We start from the raw sequence: 26,184 nt of genomic DNA on the forward strand, positions 1-26,184 counted from the left end.
AATAACCACTACAAGGTGATCTACAAAGGGAATTTGTCTTGGTGTCAGTGTACATATACTGTGAAAAAATGTGTGTGTGTGTCTGTGTGTGTGTTTCAAATCACTTTAACAGAGATATCACACTACTAGTGCCATTTGTAAAACCAGAGGGTTTAATTGGATAACCAACGGTGCTCTAAAGAGATGACACTTGGTGGCTCAATCAGAGAATAAAAGGATATTCCAACAGTATGCTAAACTGTGAAAAGCTCACATAATCTCAATTTTCAATTTAAGTCATTCCAAACTACCTGATTGTTTCCACTGACACCACTAAATAAACATTCCTAAGGGAACTATGGATATTTGCACATCAGTCAATTCAGCTTAAATTCATTAATATTTCCATTTTTGCCTAAAAATAAGTGCTTGTAAAATTACATAAATACCTACAGTGATCTTTATTTTACTTGATACTATAAAGAAAAGAGGTTAAAGTTTAAAAATGCTTATGACAAAAAAATTATTTTGTGTGTGAAAAACAGTGACCCCATCTCACTCTTATTCGACTTTGTGTTTAATCTGTAAAATCAAATGAACAAAATTAAACAACACGGCTTACATGCTTCTTAAAATACTTTTAGAGATGATAGTGAAAATGAGAGGTATAATTAGAGAACTTAAAATCACACTTTAGTTCTCTGTGAATGGAATTCCTCTGAAAACAGATCACTTTTACCATGGATCTAAGACAGAAATGTATTGGAGAATGAGAGACAGTATAGGTTACTTCCTTACAAATAAGTGGCAGTGACAAACTTTCATCTGAAGTTCACTGCTATGATTTCTTTATATCCTGAATATTTTTGATATATTAATCATCTTTATAACCTAAAAGACTTTATAGCAATCACAAGGTATATCACTCCAAACCAATGGCAAAGAACATTCTACCAATTGCTAAGGATTAGAATATTTCATTTCTATAGAATATCAAATATAACTGTATAACTTTCCCATCATGTTCTCTGTTTTACATTTATAGTTATAGACAAGCATTTTACTGATTTTTTTTCACAATGATGCTCCATTTTGACCATTACCAGCATCTCATTGACATCTTCTGTCAGGTTCCCATGTAGTCACTTTAGCCATATCTGTTTTGTAGCTGTGCTTGGGATTCTCCTGTAGAATAACATTCATCCTAATTTAGGGTGAATACAGAAATGGGTGGGTTTCTATCTTACATGTCTTAGTGGGACTGTTTTGTAACAACTACATTAAACCACATTCATTCCAGTTATTTTGAGGGTAGGAGACCTACAGGGCTCATTTCCAGATTCAGACAGGACAAAGTAAAGAAACTGGTCAGAACCAACACATGGCAAGGAAAGCAACCTTTAGTTTTCCTTCTTACTCATCAGCATGAGACACTCCCACCAGCGCCACAACAGTTTACAAATACCATGTCAATGACCTGAAAGTTACTGCCCCATTCCATGGCAGCCATCTAAAAGTTATTGCCCCTTTTTCAGAGATTTCTGGATAACCCTCCCCTTAATTTGCATGCAGTTTAAAATGGGTATAAATACATATAGCCAACAGCCCTCAAGGGCTCACTCTGAGTGCACAGCCTATAAATTAGCCCTGCTCCACAAGGAGCAGCTTGGGATCAATAAAGGTTGCTGTCTACCACCACCATCTCACTCTTAAATTCTTCCCTGGGCAAAGCCAAGAACTCTCACAGGCTAATATCAGTTTTGGGGCTTGCTTGCCCCACATCAATTTGAAATAGAAGCTGTCATTCATTTATTTCACCTGTTTACACACATGATGAACATCTGCTGTGTGAAAAATACTTTAAAGGAGCTGAGTAGCAAGGCAAGAGAAGGTCAAACATGAATGAGGAGCCCTTGTAAGGGTGGCCATCAAGAGAGGACATCATTTCTCTACACTATTGGTACAGAGTTGGCCTTGTAAGTATGTGTTAAGAAGAAAGGAGAGCTTACCCTGTTTATATGAGATAATGCCTTTGCAGAGGATATAATACTAATTTTATCTTTCAATTACTGTCGTTTATTTCAGAGGGCTTCTTTAATGTTTTCATTGTCAGTATGCGTTTTAGGCTTCTCTGGGGTTACTGGAAGGATATTTCTGTAAGTGAAAATATTCCAGTATTCAATATGTTTTCCAGTTAATTTTATGCCTGGGATTTTTGTTTTGTTTTGTTTTCTCTTATCCACTGAGAATAATGACCTCAGGTATATACCAAACAATACATTTCTCTCCACCTCCATCACCAGCACACAATTCCAGTGAGCTTTGTATTGATTCTCTTCCTTCTTTCCTTGGCAACTTTGGTGCATTCTCTCTTCACAGCAAAGAGAAAATGTAAATCAATTTGTCATTTCCCTGATATTGACTTTCCAAAGGTTCAGAAAGATCTGGCTTCATCTTTGATTGGTACCATACTCCTTTGCCAAAAACATTCAAGTTTTCAGAGTCTTCTGACAAGAGCATTCTTTCTTCCACTCTTTGGCTGATTCCTCATTCTGTAGAGTCTCCACATAAATATCCCTTCCCCAAATAAGTCTTTCCTAATATTCTGTTATATTACTTCATAGTATGCTGCACTTTTTCACTATAGCATGCTTTATTATTTTTAATTTGCATATGTATCTATTTTTCATAATAGATTATAAACCTGATACGATTTGAGACGGTGTAGACCTCATCCTTATCACAGAATTTATCATGAATAAAGCATTCAAGAAAATCATTTTCTGAATGAAATAATGTCATAACATTTACATTTAGGCTAAATATTTCATCAATATGTTTCTAGTGTATATTGACCATTGTGTGCTGTGAGTTTAACTTCCTAAGGATTGGGGGGCTGGGTGAAATGAGACAAATATCTTAGGTATAAAACTAATTGGAAAATATATTGCATATTGGAATATTCTTACTTTTCTTTCCTGTGCAATTGAACCTAAATTCAATATGTTCCTACTGTAGGCTATGTTTACCAAAATCAAACTACATTCAGCTATGGAAAACCTGTCTTTGAACATATGCTGTAGGCTGCATTCTACCAGATGAGTGGGGAACAAGCTGTGAGACTAAACTTTTATCATCATCTCTATAAATCAAGATGAAAGCTATAGACTTCCTCCTGTGGACCTCACACTGCCTTTAGAAAAACAAAAAGGTGAAATATTTAGGTTGAAAAAAACACAATTCTGAAAACAATTATTTGGCATTAATAGAACATCAATGAATATTCTATTTCTTTGAAAGATCTGGATGAAGGAGAATTCCAAAAATGCCAGGAAGCATAATTGCAGATTTCTGGCCCAAAAGCATGGCCAGTATTTTAATATCTCAGTTAATGATGCCAACTCCAAAATAAAATAGATTTGCTCCAAATATTTTTATATGTTTAGATATATTCACTTTCTCTTGAACATAAGTAGAGACTGATTCTAAGCCAATTGAGGTTATATGTTGCTCATCTTATATATTTACTTTTAGTGTACTGCAAAATAGTTCCTACAAGAATAAAACGGTCTTTATTTTGAACTTGAAAAATGAAAAGAAATTAGATTAAATACAAATGGGGACAAGTGTCAAGCTCCATATCAAACTCAGAGCATAGGTATTCTGCTATCTAAGGGCTGTAAAGAATTCTAACTGTTCTTTTCTAGAATATCAGGCCATTTAAAAAAGCTTAATATTCATTTGCCTGTGGGTAGTAGATAAATCAATTGTGCACATATTGTAGTATTTACTACACTTAATAGGTAAACATTAAAAATAAATGTACACTTTTCTAATAATTATCCTTTTAAGAAAATGTGTTTATTTTTAGCAGCTGAGGGAATGTTTTTAATTGAATTTAATAACACATTGATAGAAGGCTGGATTTAATCCAACTGTAAAATGAAATTAGAGCTACATTTCATACTACCAACCTTTGTGCACATTAATCTAATTTAAATGCTGTTTAACTACAGCTCACTTACTCTTTATTTTAATATTGTAAGGATAGAAAACAGACTTAATTGTGACAAATATATTTGGTTTCCACATAAAAGCAATGTTTTGTTGTACTGCCCTTTTACATGAAGATTTTTAAATACTTCCACATATCCTGTCTTCTTTTCTCTTCTCGTCCTCTTATGAAGTCTAATGGAAAAATAAAATTTGATTATAATTAAGAGAATTTACTTTTGATTTTATTTTGTTTCTGCCTTTTGATTGACTGCGTCTTTGTGAGCAAATGATTTGCTAATTAAATCAGTGCATCAATTTCTCTAGGTATGGAATGAGAGTTACCTTTGCTATTTCTTCTTTGCTGCATAGCCAAAGGCATTATCATGAAATTAAATATCTGTCCCTCCACTGAAAATGATGCCACATAAACTCAAGCAATACTTATTTCTATAGTTGACAAACTAATTTACTTCCGAAGTCAGTTATTGAAAGAGATTCAACCTCGGTACACTGAACTTCCCTAGAATCTTTAGTGGCAGGGAGCAGAAATTCCTTAGCTAGTGCCCTCATCAAAGAGAACATTTGATATTTTACTGTTTTGTGGCTTCAGGGAAACACAATTCAATTTTGACAGTTAAAAAAATGAGCTCTTGTTTGGAACATGAAACTAAAATGCAGAAACTGGAAAAGAAAGTAAATTCTGGTGAGTACCAAATCTGTGTCAAGTATTGTGCTAATGGGTGCTTTATTAACTTCTCTAGTAGACTGGCACATAAAATACAAGACACCAAGTTTGATCTGAATTTCAGATAAAAAAATATATATATATAGTATATAGTGTACAAGCATATATTTTACATAGTATACAGTATATACAGTATAAGTATGCCCTATGTAGTATTAGGTGAATACTTCCTTCCATTGAAAAAACGTTTTCATTTAAAATTCTAATTTAACTAAGTACCATGCATTTTTATTTGCTAAATCTGGCAACCCCATTCTTAGGGCAGGCTAAAGGTAGGGTTTTAGCCCACCTTTAGCAAGGTAGGCTAAAACCATCTTATGTACAACTGGGAAACCAAAGGTTCAAAAAGCCTATATTACACGGCTTGGAACACTCAGCTAGCAAGTGGCGGAGGTGGAAATAAAACTCAGCTCCGTCTTCCGTATTCACAGTTTGTTCCAGAATTCCCCTCCTACCTAACCAGCACACAGCATTGCTGTTTCAAAATCAACAGCAATGCCCTCCATCACCAATACAAACATTGCTGCTTAGCTACACAGATTAAGAGAAAAGGACATATTTCGCTTCATTCCACCTCCTCCCCAGGCAAAATTTCCTTCCTCCATGATGTCTGACAAAGGAGAAAAGAACACGCGCATTTACTCTTCCCACGTAATACACCTGCAAACACATTCCCTCAGGGTGAGAAACCCATAGTATAACCAGAGAACTGAGGGACATAATTACAGTCTCCTAAGTCCCATCTTTGCTCCTGTACCAGCATTTATCATTTTTGTGATAAGACATATTTTGGGAAGCACGGTGGTAATTCCCTCAAAGTAACAGTTCCAGGACTCCACAGAGCCGTAGGTGGCCATCTGTGGTCTGTAGATTCTGAAGGGTGAAAGAAAAACTGAGTTTATTCGCAGTTAAAGTGATGGAAGTGGCAGCTATTAAAGCTATTAGTTACCATTTTCTGTCCTGAAAGAAAAGGAGAGAGGATATTAACACTGGGGGCAAAGGAAGATGTATTGCTGAGCTTAGAGCTTTCGAAGCCTTGCCCTGCAATCTGTGTTGCTGCTCCCACACAGTTTGGCAGGGGACAAATAGTGAGTAGTGTTCTATTTTTAATTTTAAACTTTTAAGCAGAAGGCCATCAAGAATAATCTGCTCAGTAAACATTTGGTCTCGAGTCTTAGCATTTCTCTCTGTTCGGCAAACAGTATCACAAATGTTAAATGTTAGAGAAGAACCAATGTCATGTGTGTTTTAGCAAGTGAATTCTTTGCCAAGAATATCTGTGGATTTTTTTTATTCCTGAGCAGTTTAGGAAATAAATGATAAACATAGCTGGAAGGTGGTGAACTCAGGAATAAAGAATGGACTTTCTAGCCTGATAGACACAAGTTCAAGTGCCAGCTCCACAATGCACTTGCTGTGTGACCTTGAACGTGATTCTTAAATTTCCTACACGTTTCCTCTGAGAGTGGAATTAATAGCAGTTCCTACTTTATTGGAAAGATGAAAAGAGGTTTTGTGCATGAAATGCAAAGCAGTACCACAGACATATTGGACTTCCAAAAATACCTATCAATTCCTCTGACTTTCACCTGCTTTTTAAACTTAGAGAATGCAATTTATTGAAACAGAAAAAAGCTACATTGAGGAAATAAAATTGTAGATGTAAAGGCGTGACATTCTGTTATTTAAAAATGCATCATATGTTATTAATCCTCTGGGCGTATAGGCTTGCCATAGATCCAAATGCAATAGTATTGACTTATGTGATCATCTTCATATTTATGTAATTCCCACAATCCATCTCTGATGGGTTCAGTGCAAGGGCCATGATTACACTTTAGTGTAAGAAACTTTCAGATATTTGGCATGGTATATCACTGGAATTAAGTGATTCATGTGGTAATACATTTTCTATTAAACCAGCATCAAAATAAGTACACATGAGGAACCTAGTGGAAAGAATTTATTATTAGGGAAAATAGGTGTACAAGATGGTTTTTACTTTTATTGATTTATTTTATGCGACAGGGTCTCCCTCTGCCACCCAGGCTGGAGTGCAGTGGCACCATCATGACTGGCTGTAGCCTCGAACTTCTGGGCTCAAGTAATCCTCCTGCCTCAGCCTCTCAATGTGCTAAGATTACAAACATGAGCCACTGTGCCTGGCCTTCCAATGGATTTTAAGCAAAGTGTTTTATTTTGTTTTGTTTTTAACTTTGGGATTCTGCATATAATTTTAGTACAAATTCTATAACCAATTCATTGAATCTGATTTAATTCATCGATTCATTTATTAAAAGTACATTTATTGTCCTCCAACTATGTCTTTGACACTGATATAGGCACTCTGTTAACTAACACTATGTAGAAATCCTGGAGAAAATGTATTGAAATGTAGTGAGGAGAGAGAAAAAAAATTGTCAACCAATAGTTCCTTGTTACTGTACATTGAGCAATATATTTTATCCCATTACATTTTATTTGTGTCACTTCCATTCTGCTCTCAGTATGAACAGACAAGGCTAATATTGTTTCCAGTGAAGGCCTGACAGCTATTCTGTTGATTTGTTTGGCATTACATTTGAGCTGCACTCATGCAGCCCAGAATGCTGAAGGATAGCTTGGCTGAAAAGAACGGGCAATATGCCCTAGGGAGAAAGGACGGGATTTGGAAGACTAGAGGAATTTGGAATCAGTACTTAGACATATATGCTCTGCTAAGGATCTGAAAAGTCCCACATGGTGGTTTTAGGTAGCTAAAAGGGAAATAACCTTTACCCTCCATGACAGTGCCCTAAGATGCACAGGCTAATTTTAAACAAAATGAGGTTTGATACCACATGGTCTCACCTTGTCTCTGTAATGAGCCCTACGTGTTGCTTTGTCAGCAACCTTTTCCACAAACTGTACCCTGTTTTTAATTTGAAAAAATCTACCTTTCCCCAGGGGCTGGAATTGACTGAAATTAACCATAATGTATCATTCAAGTCTTCCTCTGAAAGTTGGGATCTTTCAATATACTCCAGTTCCAAAATAGTTACATTAGACAGATTCTGCCAGTCCAATTGTTATATAGGTGGGGTGACAGATTTCTGGAGCTTTCTACTTTACCATCTTTCCAGAATCCTCTACTGCCAGTCTATTTTTAACATATACTTTATAATTTGTGTTTGTATAAAGACTAAATATATGAATTTTTAATTTATATAAATTCTACCATTTTGCACATTCTAACTTGCCTAACATTGTTTGTGAGCTCTGTTCATGATGCTCGTGCAACCTGTATTATTTATGTTATCTATTGTAGAGCATTCCGCCATATGACTGTATTGATGATCATTTAGGTTATTCCCTGTATTTTGCAATTAAAAGTGATATCTCATAGGCAGTTGCATTCAAGTGTGTGATCATTTTCAAAAAATGAATACCTAGACGTGAATTCTAGGTCAGATAAAAGTATATACCTTCTCAGTTGTACCAGATATTGCTAAATTCATCTTCACCTTCCCATCCTCTCAAATTATAAATGAACACATACACACACAGATACACACACACGTTTGATTACTTGATCCCAAGAGTTTGTGACCAGCCTTGGCAACATGAAAAGACCCTGTCTCTACAAAAAATTTTAAAATTATCTGGGTGTGGTGGTAAACACCTGTTGCCCTAGCTGCTTGAGGGGCTGAGGTGGGACAATCGCTTGAGCCTGGGAAGTTTAGGTTGCAGTGAGCTATAACCATGCTAGTGCATTCCAGCCTGGGTGACAGAGGAAGACCCTGTCTGTATTAGTTCATTTTCACGCTGCTGATAAAGACACACCAGAAACTGGGAACAAAAAGAGGTTTAACTGGACTTACAGTTCCACATGGCTGAGGAGGCCTCAGAATCATGGCAGTGGCAACAGAAAAATAAGGAAGAAGCAAAAGTGGAAACTCCTGATAAACCCATCAAATCTTGTGAGACTTACTCACTATCGTGAGAATAGCACAGGAAAGATAGGCCACCATGATTCAATTAACTCCCCTGGGTCCCTCCTACAATATGTGGGAATTCTGGGAGATACAATTCAGGTTGAGATTTTGGTGGGGATACAGACAAAGCAAATCATTTCACCCCTGGCCCCTCCAAATCTCATGTCCTCACATCTCAAAACCAATCATGCCTTCCCAGCATCCTGCAAAGTCTTAACTCATTTCAGCACTAACCCAAAAGTCCACGGCTCAAAGTCTCCTCTGAGACAATGCAAGTCCCTCCTGCTTATGAGCCTTCAAAATTAAAAGCAAGCTAGTTACTTCCTAGATACAATGGGAGTATGGGTTTTGGGCAAACACAACTGTTCCAAGTGGGAGAACTTGGCCAAAATAAAGGGTTACAGGGCCCATGCAAGTCCGAAATCCAGCGGGGCCGTCAAATTTTAAAGCTCCAAAATGATTTCTTTGACTCCAAGTTTCACATCCAGGTCAGGATTATGCAAAAGGTGTGTCCCCAGGATCTTGGGCAGCTCTGCCCCAGTGGCTTTGCAGGTACAGCTCCCCTCCTGACTGCTTTCATGGGTTGGCATTGAGTGTCTGCAGCTTTTCCAGGCTCATGGTGCAAGCTGTCAGTGGATCTACCATTCTGGGGTCTGGAGGACAGTGGCCCTCTTCTCACAACTCTACTAGGCAGTGCCCCAGTAGGGACTCTGTGTGGGGGCTCTGACACTACATTTCCTTTCTGCACTGTCCTAATAGAGATTCTCCATGAGGGCCCTGTCCCTGCAGCAAACTTTTGCCTGGGCATCCAGGCATTTACGTACATCTGATATCAAAGCAGAGGTTCCCAAACCTTAGTTATTGACTTCTGTGCACTGCAAGCTCAACAGCACTTGAAGCTGCTGAGGCTTGGGACTTGTACCCTCTGAAGCCACTGCCTGAGTTCTACATTCACCCCTGTCAGCCATTGCTGGAGCAGCTGGGACACAGAACACCAAGTCCCTAGGCTGCATACAACCAGGGGACCCTGGGCCTGACCCACACAACCACTTTTTCCTCCTAGGCTTCCAGGCCTGTGATGTAAGGGGCTGCTGTGAAGGTCTCTGACATGGCCTTGGGCCATTTTCCCCGTGGTCTTGAGGGTTAACATTAGGCTTCTTGCTACTTATGCAAATTTCTGCAGCCAGCTTAAATTTCTCCTTAAAAAAGGGTTTTTCTTTTCTATGAATTTCATGAACTTTTATGCTCCTTTTCCCTTTTAAAGCAGAATGCTTTTAACAGCACACAAGTCATCTTTTGAATGTTTTGCTGCTTAGAAATTTCCTCTGCCAGATACCCTAAATCATCTCTCCCAAGTTCAAAGTTCCACAAATCTCTAGGGCAGAGGCAAAATGCCACCAGTTTCTTTGCTGAGACATAACGAGGGTCTCCCTTGCTCTAGTTCCTAACAAGTTCCTTATCTCCATCTGAGACCACCTCAACCTGAATTTTATCGTTCATATCACTATCAGCAGTTTTGTCAAAATCATTCAACAAGTCTCTAGGAGGTTCTAAACTTTCCTACATTTTCCTTTATTCTTCTGAGCTCTTCAAACTATTCCAACCTCTGCCTGTTACCCAATTCCAAAACCGCTTCCACATTTTCCAGTGTCTTTTCAGCAGCACCCCACTCTACGGGTACCAATTTATTGTATTAGTTCCTTTTCATGCTGCTGACACACCCAAAACTGGGAACAAAAGGAGGTTTAATTGGACTTATGGTTCCACATTGGTGGGGAGGCCTCAGAATCATGGTGTGAGGCTAAAGGCACTTCTTACATGGTAGTGGCAGGAGATAAATGAGGAAGAAGCAAAAGTGGAAACCCCTGATACAACCATCAGATCTTGTGAGACTTTTTCACTATCACAAGAATAGCACTGGAAAGACTGTGCTATTACCTCATGATTCAATTACCTCACCCTGGCTTCCTCCCACAACATGTGGGAATTCTGGGAGATACAATTCAAGTGGAAATATCAGTAGGGACACAGCCAAACTGTACCACTGACTCAAATAATAATAATAATAATAAGTAAATGATGATAATTTTTTCTTTAAGATGTTCAATGAATTTGGGTCCATTTAAGAAGTGAAAATAATGCCACCACTGTCTTTCTCTTCCCATTAGAATTGATTACTGACTACCTGAAAATGATCAATAAGTGCTTAGACATTCGTTTATTCGTTGGTAAAGAGTTCATGTAAAAGGGAATGGATTTTATGAAAATGATATAGCTAGCTAACTCCTTGGCATTTTAAGTGTTGAGAAACCATAGGACGTACTAGGAACAAAGAATCAAATATTTTTTTTAAATGTCTGATAGATTAGTTACCTCCTTCAAATGTTTTATTATTCTGAAAAGCCTTCAATTGTTATTGTTCTGTTTTTGAAATAAGAAACTTTACCATTTATTTTAGACAATGACTTAGACAACTGGCTCTAGAGACTGTGTTAGCTGAATTCATCCATTCAAAATCATTTATTGAATGCTTCTCCTGTGCCTGGAAACGCACATGGCTGGGGATACAGATATGTTTCTGTTTTGAAAGCCTTTACAATCATCTATAAGAGGAGAAAATATGTAAGTAGCTCATTTCGATTCGTTATTACAAGCATTTTCATAGAATTAGGTATACAATTTAAAGAGCTATCCAAGGAATGACAGACTACTATGACTGATGGGAATAAGCAATGCTTTAAGAGGATTTTCTTGAAATTTTTATTTTATAAATGATGTTTGAGGTGCAGTGGCTCATGTGTGAAACCCCAGCAGTTTGGGAGGCCAAGGTAGGAGTCTCACTTGAGTCCAAGATTTTGAGAACAGCCTTGGCAACATGGTTAGGCCTCATCTCAAAATAAATAAATTAAAAAAAATAAATAAATAAAATTATTTTTTAAAAAAGGTGTTTGTAACAACAATTAGAAAAAAAATGCATCAATTTAAAAGAAGCAAACTATCTGAACAAATACCTCACCAAAGATGATATAAGAATGACAAAATAGGGATATGAAAACATGCTAGCCTCCATGTGTCATTAGAGAATTACAAATTAAAGCAATAGCAAAATACCACTGTGCATCTATTATAATGGCTAAAAATCACAACGTGTCAATACCAAATGCTGGTGAGGATGTGGAGAAACAAGAATTTTCATTTATTGTTGGTGGAAATAAAAACTAGCCACTTTGGGAGAAATTTTGGTAATGTTTTACAAAGTCTAACGTAGTCTTACCAATACAATCTAGCAATTGCAATTCTAGATATTTGCCCAAATGAGTTGAAACTTTTGCCCACACAAAATCTTGCATATGACTGCTCACAGCAGCCAAATTGCCAAAATTTGGAAGCAACCAAGCTGTCTTTCAGTAGGTGAATGGATAAACTGTAGTACATTCAGACAAGAGAACATTATTCAGCACTAAAAAGAAATGATCTATAAAACCATGAAAAGACAAGAAAGAAACCTACTAAGAGAAAGAAGCCAATCAAAAAAAAACCACACACTGTGTAATTTTAACTATATGACATTTTGAAAAATATTAAATTATAGATCAATTGTGCCAGGGTTTTGATGGATAGGTGTATAACATGATTTCGGAGGCACTGAAACTATTTGGTATTATACTCTAACAGCGAACAGATGATATTACCCATTTGTCAAAATCCATAGAACAATAACACAAAGAGTGAAACCTAATAAACACTAAGGACTTTAGTTAATACTGCATCCATATTGGGTTTGTCAACTGTAAACAATGTACTATATGAATGCAAGATGTTAATAGTGAGGGAAACTCTACGGCAGAGGGTTAGGAGAGAGTATATGGAAAATCTCTGTACTTCCTGCTCAATTTTTCTGTAAATGTGAAAGTTCTCTAAAATAACTATACCCATTAGTTTGAAATAGTGATAATTGTAAGCCCAATAGGAAAATAAGAAACGGACATGAATGGGAAAACCAACGGCATTTCCAATGGGAGCAAAGGAATTAGTGGGTATAAAAAAAACAGGCTACTAAGTTGAACTATGAGTAGTTCTAAAAAATGACACGGGGGAGGACTTGTTTTGGGGTGGGGGTGTCAAATCACAGAGACTTTATTTCAGAGTTCAGTAATTAGATATTTGTTGTAATTGTTTTCTGTGAGTAATAGAGCAGAGGCATGAAAATAAGATTTTAACTTATAAACTTCTGTTTAATTTCCCAAGTTGAGGTGGTAGAGTCTTAAAGACATTGGTTAGGAACCCATTGGCATTATAAAGGAGATCTTTGTTATTGATTTTAGCTCAAGTTATGCAAGGGAGGTAAAGAAGATACAACGTGTTGTAGAGAAAGTGAAGGGAAGAGATAGAGTCTAAAATAAGCTCATTCTGAAACAAGCCAAGGCGAATGCAAAGCCAATAGAGAATTTCTTGTTATGCTTTTTTCTCCTCTACTGTTTGGATTTACACACCACCACCACCACCTCAGAAGACCTGGGTTTCTATACATTTTAAAACATACTATCTCAGAAAATTTTTACCAATTGAAATTCAGGCTCTTATAAGTTATGGAGACTATAGTAATGATAAAAATAAAATTAGTCAAGAATACAAATAATTTTTATATTTGAATACTTAAAACAATTTTAGAAAGAAAAGTGACAATTAGTATATTCTTATACAATACGTATCTTCCTTCTGTTATATTTACGATGAAAATAAAAAAACGAATTTGTACTCATATAAATATTTTTGAAGTACATGAAAGAAATCATGGTGTAAACATGGTAATAAAGCATTCAGATGTAAGATTATATGCATATATGTTTTTAAATTAGACATTCTCCTTAATATCTTGAAATCTGAAAATCACCAAGTATATTTTATTTTGAAAGTGAGAGATGTTTCAGAAGAGGTGTTGTCATTTTAGAAATGCTATGAATATTAATGAGCTTGGCTACCAGGTAGCTGGAAGGACAAGTAATTCCAGAGGTGGATGGTAAGTGGTTGGGAGCCTAAGGAGGAAAATGACTATATTTCAGATACTGATAAAATCAAGATCCAAAAATATTTTGGCATTATGCTGAAAGAGTGAGTCAGAAATTAGCAATAAAATTTAATAGGGCAAAACATATGTCTGCTAAAACAATCTGGTGATTTCAAGGTAGGAGAGGGGTGAATGAATATCAGAAGCAAATAATAAAAAGTGTTAACGTTCCAGTTAATGGTAATTTCAGCAAAAATCAATACTAATGGATTACTAAATTAGTCTAAAATTGATTAGGAAGTTTGGTACCCAGAGAATATTTGGCAAAACCTTTTCATGTTGGACAGACCACACTACTATTGGGTCTGGGTTTGGGTCATTTACAAGGACACAGAAAAACTAAATTTGTCTAGTGATTATCATTTAGAAAATACAAGACTAAGGTCCAAAAAGTGTAGGTGAAAGAAGCAATTGCTTTCTCAATGAAACAGCCTCAGATAGTAAGCAAGAGCTATCTTTAAATTGTTGAAAGCTTCTATTGGGAAGTGAACTAGGCATACCTTTATTGGATCTAAGTGATAGAATTGGAACTATGGGAATAAAGCTTCTTGAAGGTAGAAATCAGCTTAGCAAAGGAAAACTTTCTAAGTAGTAATAAGGAAGGGGAAGTCTTAGGAGAGTATGAATTTCCTATCATTTGGGTTTATGAGAAAAGCAGCCATTTTTTTGAGTGATGCATATATTGCATAAATAATTCTATTTCTGGGCATTAATTAGCATGCTAAAATAAATTCTACAGATGAGAAGAAGACTAGCAAAGGCCATGGCTGATGTAGGACTCAAACTTATAAGCTACAAGTTGTTGAAAAAACAAACAACTGTGAATTGGGTAAAATTAAGCAACACATTCAGTTCCACTTAAGTGGCTATGTGTGGTGATTGAGTGTTAGAACATATTGAAAAGATTTAAAGGGTATCATTAACTATCCCATATAAGTCATAGAATAAATCTCAGTGACAATGATATGATCAGAACTGGGATCGCCAAATAGAGGGAACCACAAGAGGAGGCAGTAATAAATGCCATGAGGATGCAGTATCAGGGTAACCACCTTATGGGCTCTTCCTTCTCACTGCACAGATAAAATCAATCCACTGAGACCATGGCATTGCAGTTAAAGCAAGAGTTTAATTAACATGAGGTTGGCCACAGTATGCGGGAGACAGAGTTATTACTGAAATTAATCTTGTAGAAGGCTTGGAGGTTAGGTAATCTTCAAAGATAGTTTGATGGGCAGAGCCTAGGGTATGGGTGCTGCTGATTGGTTGGGGATGGAATCATAGGGGTGTGAAAAATGGTACTCCTGGTTGAGTCTGCTTCTGAGTGGGGGCTGCAGGACTGGTAGAGGCAATGACAGATACTGGTTGGACCATTCAGTCATCAGAAATGCAAAAGCTTGAAGGCATTTCAAAAGGCCAGTCTAAGGTTAATTACAGCAGAACCTGAAGAAGTTATAAATCTTATGACTTCCAAAATAATGGCTGGTGATTATTTAACTAAACCTATATCTTAGCAGAATTCAGGCCCCTCTCCACTTCCTAACCTAGTGACCTTTCATTAGTTTTACAAGGGTGGTTTAGTTTTGGGGAAGGGCTATTATCATTTAAACTATAAACTAAATATGTCCCTAAGTTGGCTTGGCTCATGCCCAGGAATGAGCAAAGACAGCCAGCCTGTGAGGCTGGAAGCAAGATGGAGTCAGCCATGTCAGGGTTCTCTCACTGTCATGATTTTTGCAAAGGCAGTTTCATCGGTAGAATTAAGTACAGACATACAGAATGGTGAGGTGGACCTCACCATGTAATTCAGTCAAATTACATGTCGTTAAAGTAAAATCACATATGGAGATTTTATTCTATATCAGCTCTACCCTATATAGTAAGGCTAAAGAAAACAAAACAGAAACAAAAATATCCTCTGTCTTCTCAAGAAATCCATCATCTCCTGGCAGAGAGAGTTGTGCTGAAATATGAATATAATACTACTTCTAGTTTTGAGCATATACTAGGCAAATACTAGTGACAGGCACTGGATGCCTCAGACTGGATAATTTCTAAAGAAAAGAGATTTAGTTGGCTCATGGTTCTGCAGGCTGTGCAGGAAACATGGCTTCAGATGAGAGTTCAGGAAGCTTTTACTCATGGCAAAAGGTGAAATGGGAACTTGCACATCACATGGTGAAAGCAAGAGAGAGAGTAAAGGGGGAGCTACCACACACTTTTAAACCATCAGATCTCATGAGAACTCACTCACTATCACTAAGGCAGCACCAAGCTGCCATGAGGGATAAGCGGCCATGATCCTGATGCTTCCCACCAGGCCCCAGCTCCGACTCTAGGGATTACAATTCAACATGAGATTTAGGTGGGGATAAATACCTAAAGTATATCAGGCACTACGTATGATAAAAGTTACATCTACATGATCTGGGCTAATCCTTTTAGTCCTCTGAATTATGTATCATTATTAGCCCAATTTCCCCAAATTGGAAACTGAGACCCAGGGAGGTTATGCAAGGTATTTTAGATTCACAACTAGAACAAGGTAGAGCTGGACTCACACCTATGGCTAATTCTAAAGCCGATGCTGCTAAATGCTATCCTAGAAAGAAAACTCTAATGCTAATGCAATGGGTACGCTAGGCAGGAAGAATCTAGATGCAGGGAGATCTATTTCAACATCTAGCCATGAAGGAATGAATATCAAGTTCTAGAATCAGGGAAGAGCAATAATAGACATAAGGGCCCATATGAAAACTAAGGCAACGGAAAGGTCAAGTAATTGTATCTGTCATTAAGAATACAAAGGGATTACAACTGCTGAAAGATCTTAAATCATGAATAATTCAAATCTCAGACACATATGTTCTGACTATTTCAAAAAGTATAATTGTGCTAATGTCACCTTTGTAAAAGCAGTCTTCTAAATAAGAGGAGAGGAATGAGACTTTATGTGGGAAACAGGATAGTTATTAATGTTACTAGTTGTTATTCATTCACATATGAGCTTAGAAAAATCTTGACAATGAAACTGTGGGCAAAGTTCTATAGTTACCCTGTTACATGTAAAAATAATTCCATATTTTGCACAAAGTGAGACCCATTTGATCATATGGTATAAATCTAAAGCTGAAAAATAAGCTAATTAAAAACAAAAAGTTACTCAATGCTGAGGTTTAATTTTCAAACCAACTGCTAAAATGAAAATTGAACTTTAGCAATCCTATTAAACTCTTTGTCTGCTTAATGTTTTTAAGAGAAATAGTCTTTATACTTTTTGAAATTACGAATCCTTGCAATATACCTTGATGTAAAAAATACTTTTGGATAGATGTTTAAAAATCAGTCCATTGTTTTATAACATAAAAGAAGGGTTACCTTCATTAGTTTAGGTAGAAAAATTTTCAATAACCATAATGATAGATGATTTTTCTCTGAGAGACAGAAAATTTTATTTTAAAAGTGGCTGCTGTAATTTTACGGGAAAATAAGAGATCTTTTTAAATGATAATTCTAGCTTATTACCATTTGAACAGCCTTTCTAACAGCCAAAGGAAAATGTATCTTCATCTTTTATTTCATAAATCCACAGTTGCCAACACTGTGCCCATACATATAGATGGAATGCAATTTCATAAATCTTAATTTGTCTTGAATAATGAAAGCCTGTGACTTCAGCACAAAATATCTCCAGAAACTAAAAATGGAATGTTGCTCATCTTTTTAAACTGTCCCTCAAATTGTCATCTTCGTGTTTTGTTTACTGACATAGAAAACCAATTTGAGAATAAATGTTAGAGAACACTGTGGGATGTGAATAAGAGATAAAAGGTTTCTTGAATCCTGGATTTACCCAGGGGTAGAAATCTATAAAATGGCACAATTCCAGCAAAGGAAATTAAAGGCCAAGCAGTTGGGTACCATAAAAAAGCCATAAAATCTGTGATGGAAAAAAAAAAATTCAATAGTAGAATTTTACATTGTTGTGATATGTAAAAATGAAAAAAACCATGGAAGTTAGTAAAAGAGAGTAACTCTAAGTCATCAAATATAATTGAAGCTACAATGAATGGACGCTGGCAAAATCCATAACAGGGCAAAGAATAAAGGAAGAAAACATCCCGGTCTTGTTTACCTATCAGTTTGCAAGTCTAATATTAATGTTTTTAACTAAGCTGTGATGCCTTTATGACACCTACAAAGGAACATATGACCTTTTTAAAGTCTACAAAGTCCCCATTTTCCTTAAAACAAAATACAAATATATGACTAGGACAAAAAAGAGTACTATGGGCTAGTTAATAAAACAAAAAAAACAAACAAAGATAACTATTATTTAAAATTTCAGGCCAGGTGCGGTTGCTCATGCCTGTAATCCAAGCACTTTGACAGGTGGAGGAGGGCAGATCACCTGAGGTTGGGAGTTTGAAACCAGCCTGGCCAACATGGTGAAAACCCATCTCTACTAAAAATACAAAATTAGCCAGAAATGGTGGTGCGTGCCTGAAGTCCCAGCTGCTTGTGAGGCTGAGGTAGGAGAATTGCTTGAACCTGGGAAGAAGAGGTTGTGTTGAGCTGAGACTGTGCCATTGACTCTAGCCTGGGCAACAAGAGCGAAACTCCATGTCAAAAACAAAATAAAATAAAATGAAATAAAGTAAAATAAAATAAAATAAAATAAAATTTTAGGTAATTGGATTTGAATAGAGACTGCCGTTTGGATTTGTGACACAAAGATAAAACTTAGATCATGTGGTATACATCTAAAGCTGAAAACTTTAATTTCAATTTGAATGAATTTTAATTCATTCAGGTAGAATGAGAGCTAGGAAATAAACTCTTCACATAATTCCATGATCCCCTGTTACTCCTTTAGGTTGTGTGGGCATTCTCAAGGACAAAATAACTCTATTCAGATTTTCTGGTCATACCTGTCCTTAGGTAATGTAAGACATTGACTTTTTCCCCCCTATTCTTCAGAGTCTTGCTTGGACCTTTTTATCTTTTGGTATTCTCCATCTTTTACTCAATTCAAGATGCCCATAAAATGCACACAAATGTCCACATTTGTGGAAATTTGTTCTACTTGTTTGGGCTGTTTGATCACTATAAACTCCACCCAAAACCTACCTCATCCTTTTAAAAGAACTTCGCTGTAGCTTTTCCAGTGCTCGTAATTCACCTTCTATCCGTAACATGTCTATGAAAAAGTCGAAAATATACTTAAAGATAATTAAACAGAAGTGGAAAAAGTCACACATCTACTGAAAAGGCTAAAATTAAAATGACTGAAAACAACAGTTAGAAAGGATGAGAATCAAGTAGAAATCTCATATAGTGCAGATGGAAGAGAACATTGGTATAACCATTTTGGACAACCATTTGGTAGTATCCAGTAAAGCGATATTTATACATACATTATCACCAACATTTCTATTACTAGGTATAAACCCAAGAAAACCATGCCAATATGTACCAAAAAACACATGTGCAGAAAATGCTTACAGTAGCACTGATTTTAAAAGTCAAAGACACAAAACATCCAAATGATCTAAATTCAATAGATAACTTATACAAACCTGTAAATTTCTACAATGTTACAGTATACAGCAATAAAACTGAATAAACTACTGCTATATGCTACTGCTTTTACAAATGTCACAACTATAATATTGAGCAGAATAAACTAGATTTGAAGTAAAAAAATCACATAATTGTGGTTCCATTTTATAAATTTTAAAATCAGACCCAAATAATCTATGCTGATAGAAGTCAGATGAGTAATTACCTTTGAGGAAGAGGTGGGGTAGTGATAGAGGGGAGGCATGAGAGGTGTTCTACTTAGGTTCTACTTTACAATATGGATGGTGAACACCTGAATGTTACTACTGTGTGAAAATTCCCCAAAGTGGTGTGTATGCTTATCTATCTATCTATCTATCTATCTATCTATCTACAGATATATACAACTGATTCTTTTTAAAAACACCTAGGATGCTAGGAGATAAGAATGACAATGTGAACAATGGTGGTGGAGGTATTGATGATGGTGGTGATGGTGAAGTGCAAAACCTCCGCTCTGTAAGAAAATATCACATATAATGGATAATTTGAATGTAAGAAGCAGTCTACATATGGTAGTTAAGAGCTTGAAACTCTGGTTTTAGGCAGACATAGATTTAGGTACAACTTCTACTATTTATCAATTATGAGATGTCAAGTTCTAGAGATATTATATAATATCAGCTGCTTCTTCACTTTCAAAATTGTGCTAGGACAAAGATTAAATTGGGCAACCCATTTAAATGTCTTTTATTGATGTCAGTATTTATTGCTATAATTATCATCATTATTGTCTTGTCATCTTGATTATTGATATTGCTATTACTGTAGCAACATGCTAAGAGCTAGGTAGATGATAATTTTGGGAAAAAGAGGTAGATTTCACCTTTGGGAATAAGAGCTGGCTGCATAAGCAAATGAAGTTTCAAGGTCCATATGAGGATTTATATTAGCTTTTCAAAAAAATATCTTTTTTATGGGCATTATATTTTTAAAAATTGTGTCATTAAAATTTACATAAGGACAAAAATTGCAAAAGTTGGGCAATAAACGTGTTATACCCTCCCAAAGAGATAAAACAACGATAAACATCCTAATCATGCCTTTTCATTTCAACGCTTAGCTTGTCTATTTAGTTTAGAGGAACATATGATTGAGATGGATGATTCACCATCATATGCGTGCTCTACATTTTTATTACTTTTACGTTAACTGCTTCAATGTCCCTGAGAACTAACACTTCTTTATGACTAATGCCATAATTGGTCTTACTTCTAACTCAATTTTATAAAGTAATAAGGTTAAGATTCAATAAGCTATTCATTTACTACACAATAAAATTCTGATGAGCTGGTAAAAATAATGTAGGTTAAACTGTTGGATGGCAGGCAGCGTCCTCAAGTGGTAAGCTGAAATGATCTTTCACCTGTTGCTCTTTGAAAGTTGTAATGTATTGTATTCAAAACAGTTTATTGTACCAAAAACAATCTACAAAAGGTATTTTATAGGCGTCAATATAATGAATAGAATGTGGCATGCATACACAAGCCAAAATAAAAAGTATTGAGGACCACTCGATTGATTTTTGTCTGTGATTTCTCTGTTTCTTAGTTACTTTTTGCCTCCAGTGCATTGTATTAAATGTAGAAAGGGCCAAGACAAGCATGATAGGTTACTTATATCAAGACAGCAGACTGTGTACAGGAAGGGAATGACATTTCATCCCACACAGATTTTGAATAAAGAAAGTTAGAGATAAAGTTACCTCAAATAAAAATGTAAAAAAAAAAAAATTATGTGAGGGTCTCATATGAGGAAAGAGGATATAAAGATCTAATCTGAACTACATAAGTAATCCTGTTCTCTTATAATCATTAGGACTAATAATTATAGTCCTATAATAAGATACTTTCTAAAATGTTACTGTGTCATTAGTGAATTTCTGACTTAATGTGTACTTATTAAAATATTATCTGTATTAATAAAGTAGACTGCTACACTGTTATGTTTCCATAATTTGTATATACAAAATACATAGGGAAGTTTATCAGATATTTAAGATTGCAAATTGAAAATGATAACATTTGCATCTACTATAAAATACACTTTTTTTTTTTATCATGGCACAATACTGTTAAAGACCTAGTTCAAAATTTTCTAAAAATAAAAATTAAATTATCATTTTTATCACATGCAATTGTTTGCTCTTGTTAAATAATTAACTACTTTCCCATTATACAGCTTTTACTATTTTATAACACTGAGTAAGTCTGCTGGCTCTGTTGAGCCCCCATATACTCACCTTCAAAATGTGTACAACAATAGGCATATTATAAGCTTTTGGGAAGAATAAATGGTAAAACTATGAAATCATTTAGCAGGATGCTTAGCAAATATGTAATAGTGCTCATTTACATTTCATGGCCTCCCTCTCTTTCTCCTTTCTTTTCTTCCTTTTCTCATATACCCTTCCCACTTTTCTTCTTTCTATGCATATGGGCAGAGAGGGAAAAAAATTACATTGCATTGTTAAGCATCAACTTGTTTATATTTAATAATTTAAGGAAAAAACATAGAAAAGATATTTCAGAAAGTTTACAGATAATTGAAAACTCATTTTTAAGTGGTAAAGTTTATCTACAATCCCTCAAATACAAGTTTTACCATATATTCAGTGTAAGGAAATAAATAACAAATGACATAGGGAATAGAGATCCACTTGTCCTTAGAAGACATGGCGGGGAGCAGCTTTGTGAAGCCAGCTAATGATTGTGGTCACTTGCCTGCAAATCATAATGGCCAAGGTCAGAAGTGAAATAACTTCCAAAGTAGTAACCTGGAGAGACTTCAAGTGGAAAGAACAAAGTTGAAGTGCACTTATCACCATGGTGGTGCCCATCAAAAGACTATTTTCAGCAGGTGGACATGAACACACTCTCTGTCCAAAACCAGAGTTTCACCAGTATGAAACAATAGTAATCAAAAATACATGTTGCATTTTACCCTAATGCGCCCTCATTTCCAAAAAATATATATTAGTTATTCATTGCATTATGATTAGCGAAACTTTTTGTCAAATTTCCTCCTACCCCATACCACTTCCTGCAAGGGCAGTCAGTGCATGAATTTTAAATTAACCTTTTTAAACAGCATTACATCTGTACTCTGGGGGGCTTTCACTTTGCAGAAAAGGCCAAAATTGACATTTTTTTTTCTTAAAAGAACAGGCTTTAAAGTCTGTTAACATTAACTTCAATTTTAGTGCAATAATTTACAACATAAAACAAGACTCTAAGAAAATGTCATGCTGCTCTGAAATGTGCACCCCCAAATTAAAATGACCCTTCCAGACACTGGATGACATTTTTAGGAAATCTTTCATGTGGTTTATGAGTCAGCCTCTTGACTTCAATGAAACTTCAAGACTTTTAGATTTGTTTCTCAATTCTCAAAAATGCTATATTTTTAATGATGATATATGTTAAGCTAAACTTAACATTGGCTCAAACTTAAGGGACTAAAATTTTGTTTTGCTTAGTAAGAATATTCTAATTGAAATTAAGGTTATCATTTATGCCTGTGGAGTTGAGGACATACTACCCCAATACATGGCTCTCTGGCATTTGAGAAAACAGCAGAAACAGGAAGCTTTTACTCTGACCTTCTTCCACTTTCTCCCAGGAAACATCATAAAACCCCAAAAGGATTTTCTGACCTTCCACTATCGCTGATCATTAGACCCTGATTCAATAGGAATCTTCCCTAGACCAAAAAGAAAGGAATATCCTTTTCTCAGCAAATAAATCCAACAATATATTAAAAGTGGGTTTATCCAGGAACATAAACTTGATACCGTATTAGAAAAACAAACTAGCTCGCATGTGTAATCCCAGCACTTTGGGAGGTCGAGGTGGGCAGATCACCTGAGGTCAGGAGTTCAAGACCAGCCTGACCAACATGGAGAAACCCCCGTCTCTACTAAAAATACAAAATTAGCCAGATGCCGTGGTGCATGCCTGTAATCCCAACTACTCAGGAGGCTGAGGCAGGAGAATAATTTGAACTCAGGAGGTGGAGGTTGCTGTGAGTTGACATCATGCCATTGTACTCCAGCCTGGGCAACAAGAGTGAAACTTCATCCAAAAAAAAACAAAAAGAAAAAAGAAAAATTAAATCATGTAAGTTATAAAATCAACAGAATAAATGAGAAAGAATATGACTGTCTCATTAGATAGTGCAAAAATTATAATTGTTCAATATCTATTCATGATTACAATCTCAGCAACTTGGAATAGAAGAGAAATTGCTCAATTTGATAAAGGGCATTAAAGAAAACCTACACTTAACATTATAATTAATGATGAAACAAATCTCTCAACTGTTGGGGAAGAAAATCCAGTAAACATAATTCAAAGTGTTTTTTCAAACCTGAACAAAAAATAGATATGAAGATTTAAAAAACAACTAATTTAAAACAATAAATGCATACACAGATTCTTTTCAAAATTGGTTATAAGAAAAAATATAATATCCTACACATATTTAGGCAAAATAAGTAAGGAAACTACAGCTGGTCTCAGACTTCTCCTCTGAAACACTTAAATCCAGAATGCAGCAGAGAAACTGACTTTAGAGTTTTGTCAGAGGAATTGAATCAGCCATAAATAAGGAACTCCTTCTGTTCAAAGTTATGGAAAAAAAGAGCAAGTTCTTTTAAATATGCAGAATTACTTCTAAAAAGAACAATAAAGGAACTTAATATAGAAAGGATATCTTGGTTTACTTTTAGTCTTGGGTTTACATTAGAAAATATTTACTTATAACTAAATCTGTATAGGAGTGTAATTTTTATAGAATTACCATATTTGCAAGTATAAAGGTCATTTTTGCATAATAACTGCACTTAAGCTTTAGAATCAGATGCTTGTCATTTAGATACGGCTCCTACATGGATTTGCTGAATTACATCCATTTTCTGAATTGAGAACCAAAAATAAGCACATCAGCTGAGGGTAATTTTTATGAGAGCTGTGTTCTCAGTAGGCATATATATGCATTTCTCCCAGCAAATGATCTATTATTTTGTATCAATAATAATTGGTTTACTTGAAGAGACCCAGGTTTTTTTGTTCTAATTATTCACACTCATTATTCTATTTCTAACTAGTTTCTTCCTGCTGGTGCTTGTTTCTCTAATATCCCTCACATACCTGGCTGTATTAGTCTGTTCTCCTGCTGCTAATAAAGACATTCCTAAGACTGGGTAATTTATAAAGGAAAGAGGTTTAATTGACTCACAGTTCCACCTGGCTGGGGAAGCCTCACAACCATGGCGGAAGGCAAAGGAGGAATGAAGTCATGCCTTACATGGTGGCAGGCAAGAAAAAGTGTGTCAGAACTCCCCTTTATCAAACCATCAGATCTCGTGAGACTTATTCACTATGACAAGAACCACGTGGGAAAAATTCACCCTTATGATTTAACTACCCCCCACTGGGTCCCTGTCATGACATGTAGGAATTATAGGAGCTATAATTCAAGATGATATTTGGGTAAGGACACAGCCAAACCATATCACTAGCCTTCAGAAGCCCTCAATGATACCACATCCATCATTTGTGTAATCTATTTATTTTCTATGTTACGGAATAAATATGAGTTTTAAAATAAAATTTATAAATTATCATAAATGCATTAAGAGATAAATGAAGAGGATTAGAATTAAACATAGGCACCAAAACATATCAAACTAAGTCTGTGAAAAAAATTTGCACGCATGTTTAATTCTGTCCACCAAAGCCCTATTGCCATTGTATTTCATGTCTCTGACTTACAAGAAGTTTTTGCATATTTTTATGAAAGCTGGCATCCCATCATGAACCATGATGTCCATGAGATTAGAGACTGAGAATAATTTGTTTTGTTTTTCCAAACATATTGGCTTCAGGGGGTGCTCATCTAAGTGTCAGACATATTGGGACAAGTTTCTTACATAACATTTGTCTTACATATTTCTTCCTGACTCTCACCTATATTGGATACCAAATTTTAAAGAACCTGCAGCATCCCACAGCCCCTTCATTCATGAAAAGATAGCATATATTGTGTTAGAAGCATAGTCAGGAGAACAGACCTCCTGGAGGCCAGAAGCTGCCATAGAGGGTTTTATTAGAAGTTATGTGGATGTGTTCCTTTGCACCTCTCAGCCTTGCTGTGCCTTGACTGTGTCATCTTGTTTATTAGGCATGCGTTTCCACATTAGGTCTTTCCTAATTGCTTCTTTCTGTCACCCAAACCTCAACCTACAGGTGAATCCCTTCTACTATGCCAACAAAGCATCACTTGTGGGCTTTTGCCAAATCACTTGTAACACGGTGCTGCTATTTACTTGTCTGTCTGACCTGTGAGACAGCAGAGTTCTTTATGAAAGCTGAATGCGCCTTACTCAGCTCTCTGTTTCCAGCATTCTGACACTGTATCTGGGGCATAGCATATCTCCTTTTCTGCTCACTTCCCTAGCAAACATTTCCTCCCTGGACTTCTTCCAGAGAAGAGTGAAATTTAATCACAGATCCTAAAAGGCAAAGTCACCAGCCCCACTGCTATAAGCAGAAGGCCCCAGCAAGGCTGAGTAAACCCCTACAGAGACTGTGACTTCATCACTTCAAACTTCCGAGAGCTTTTTCCAATCCCAAGAGGAGTCTGGCTGCTTGATATTTTAGCTTAATTCTGTGGTTTGAAGAAAACGCATCCATGTAAGAAAGGGTTCTTCTCTGGGAAAAAGAAAATCAGTGTTTTACCAAAACCCTCATTAACAAGTTAACCCATTTTGTTATTCACCAATTTCATGTCTTGAAGTC

At 35.9% G+C, this 26,184-nt stretch overlaps 1 pseudogene; it reads right to left on the reverse strand.

The window, feature by feature from the left end:
• LOC105724160 (dihydroxyacetone phosphate acyltransferase-like) overlaps window positions 1-26,184 on the reverse strand; it is a 99,959-nt pseudogene that overhangs the window by 68,135 nt on the left and 5,640 nt on the right.

Source organism: Aotus nancymaae, unplaced genomic scaffold (assembly GCF_030222135.1).
Source record: "Aotus nancymaae isolate 86718 unplaced genomic scaffold, 86718_ANA_hifiasm-v0.15.2.pri h1tg000030l, whole genome shotgun sequence".
NCBI lineage: Eukaryota > Metazoa > Chordata > Mammalia > Primates > Aotidae > Aotus > Aotus nancymaae.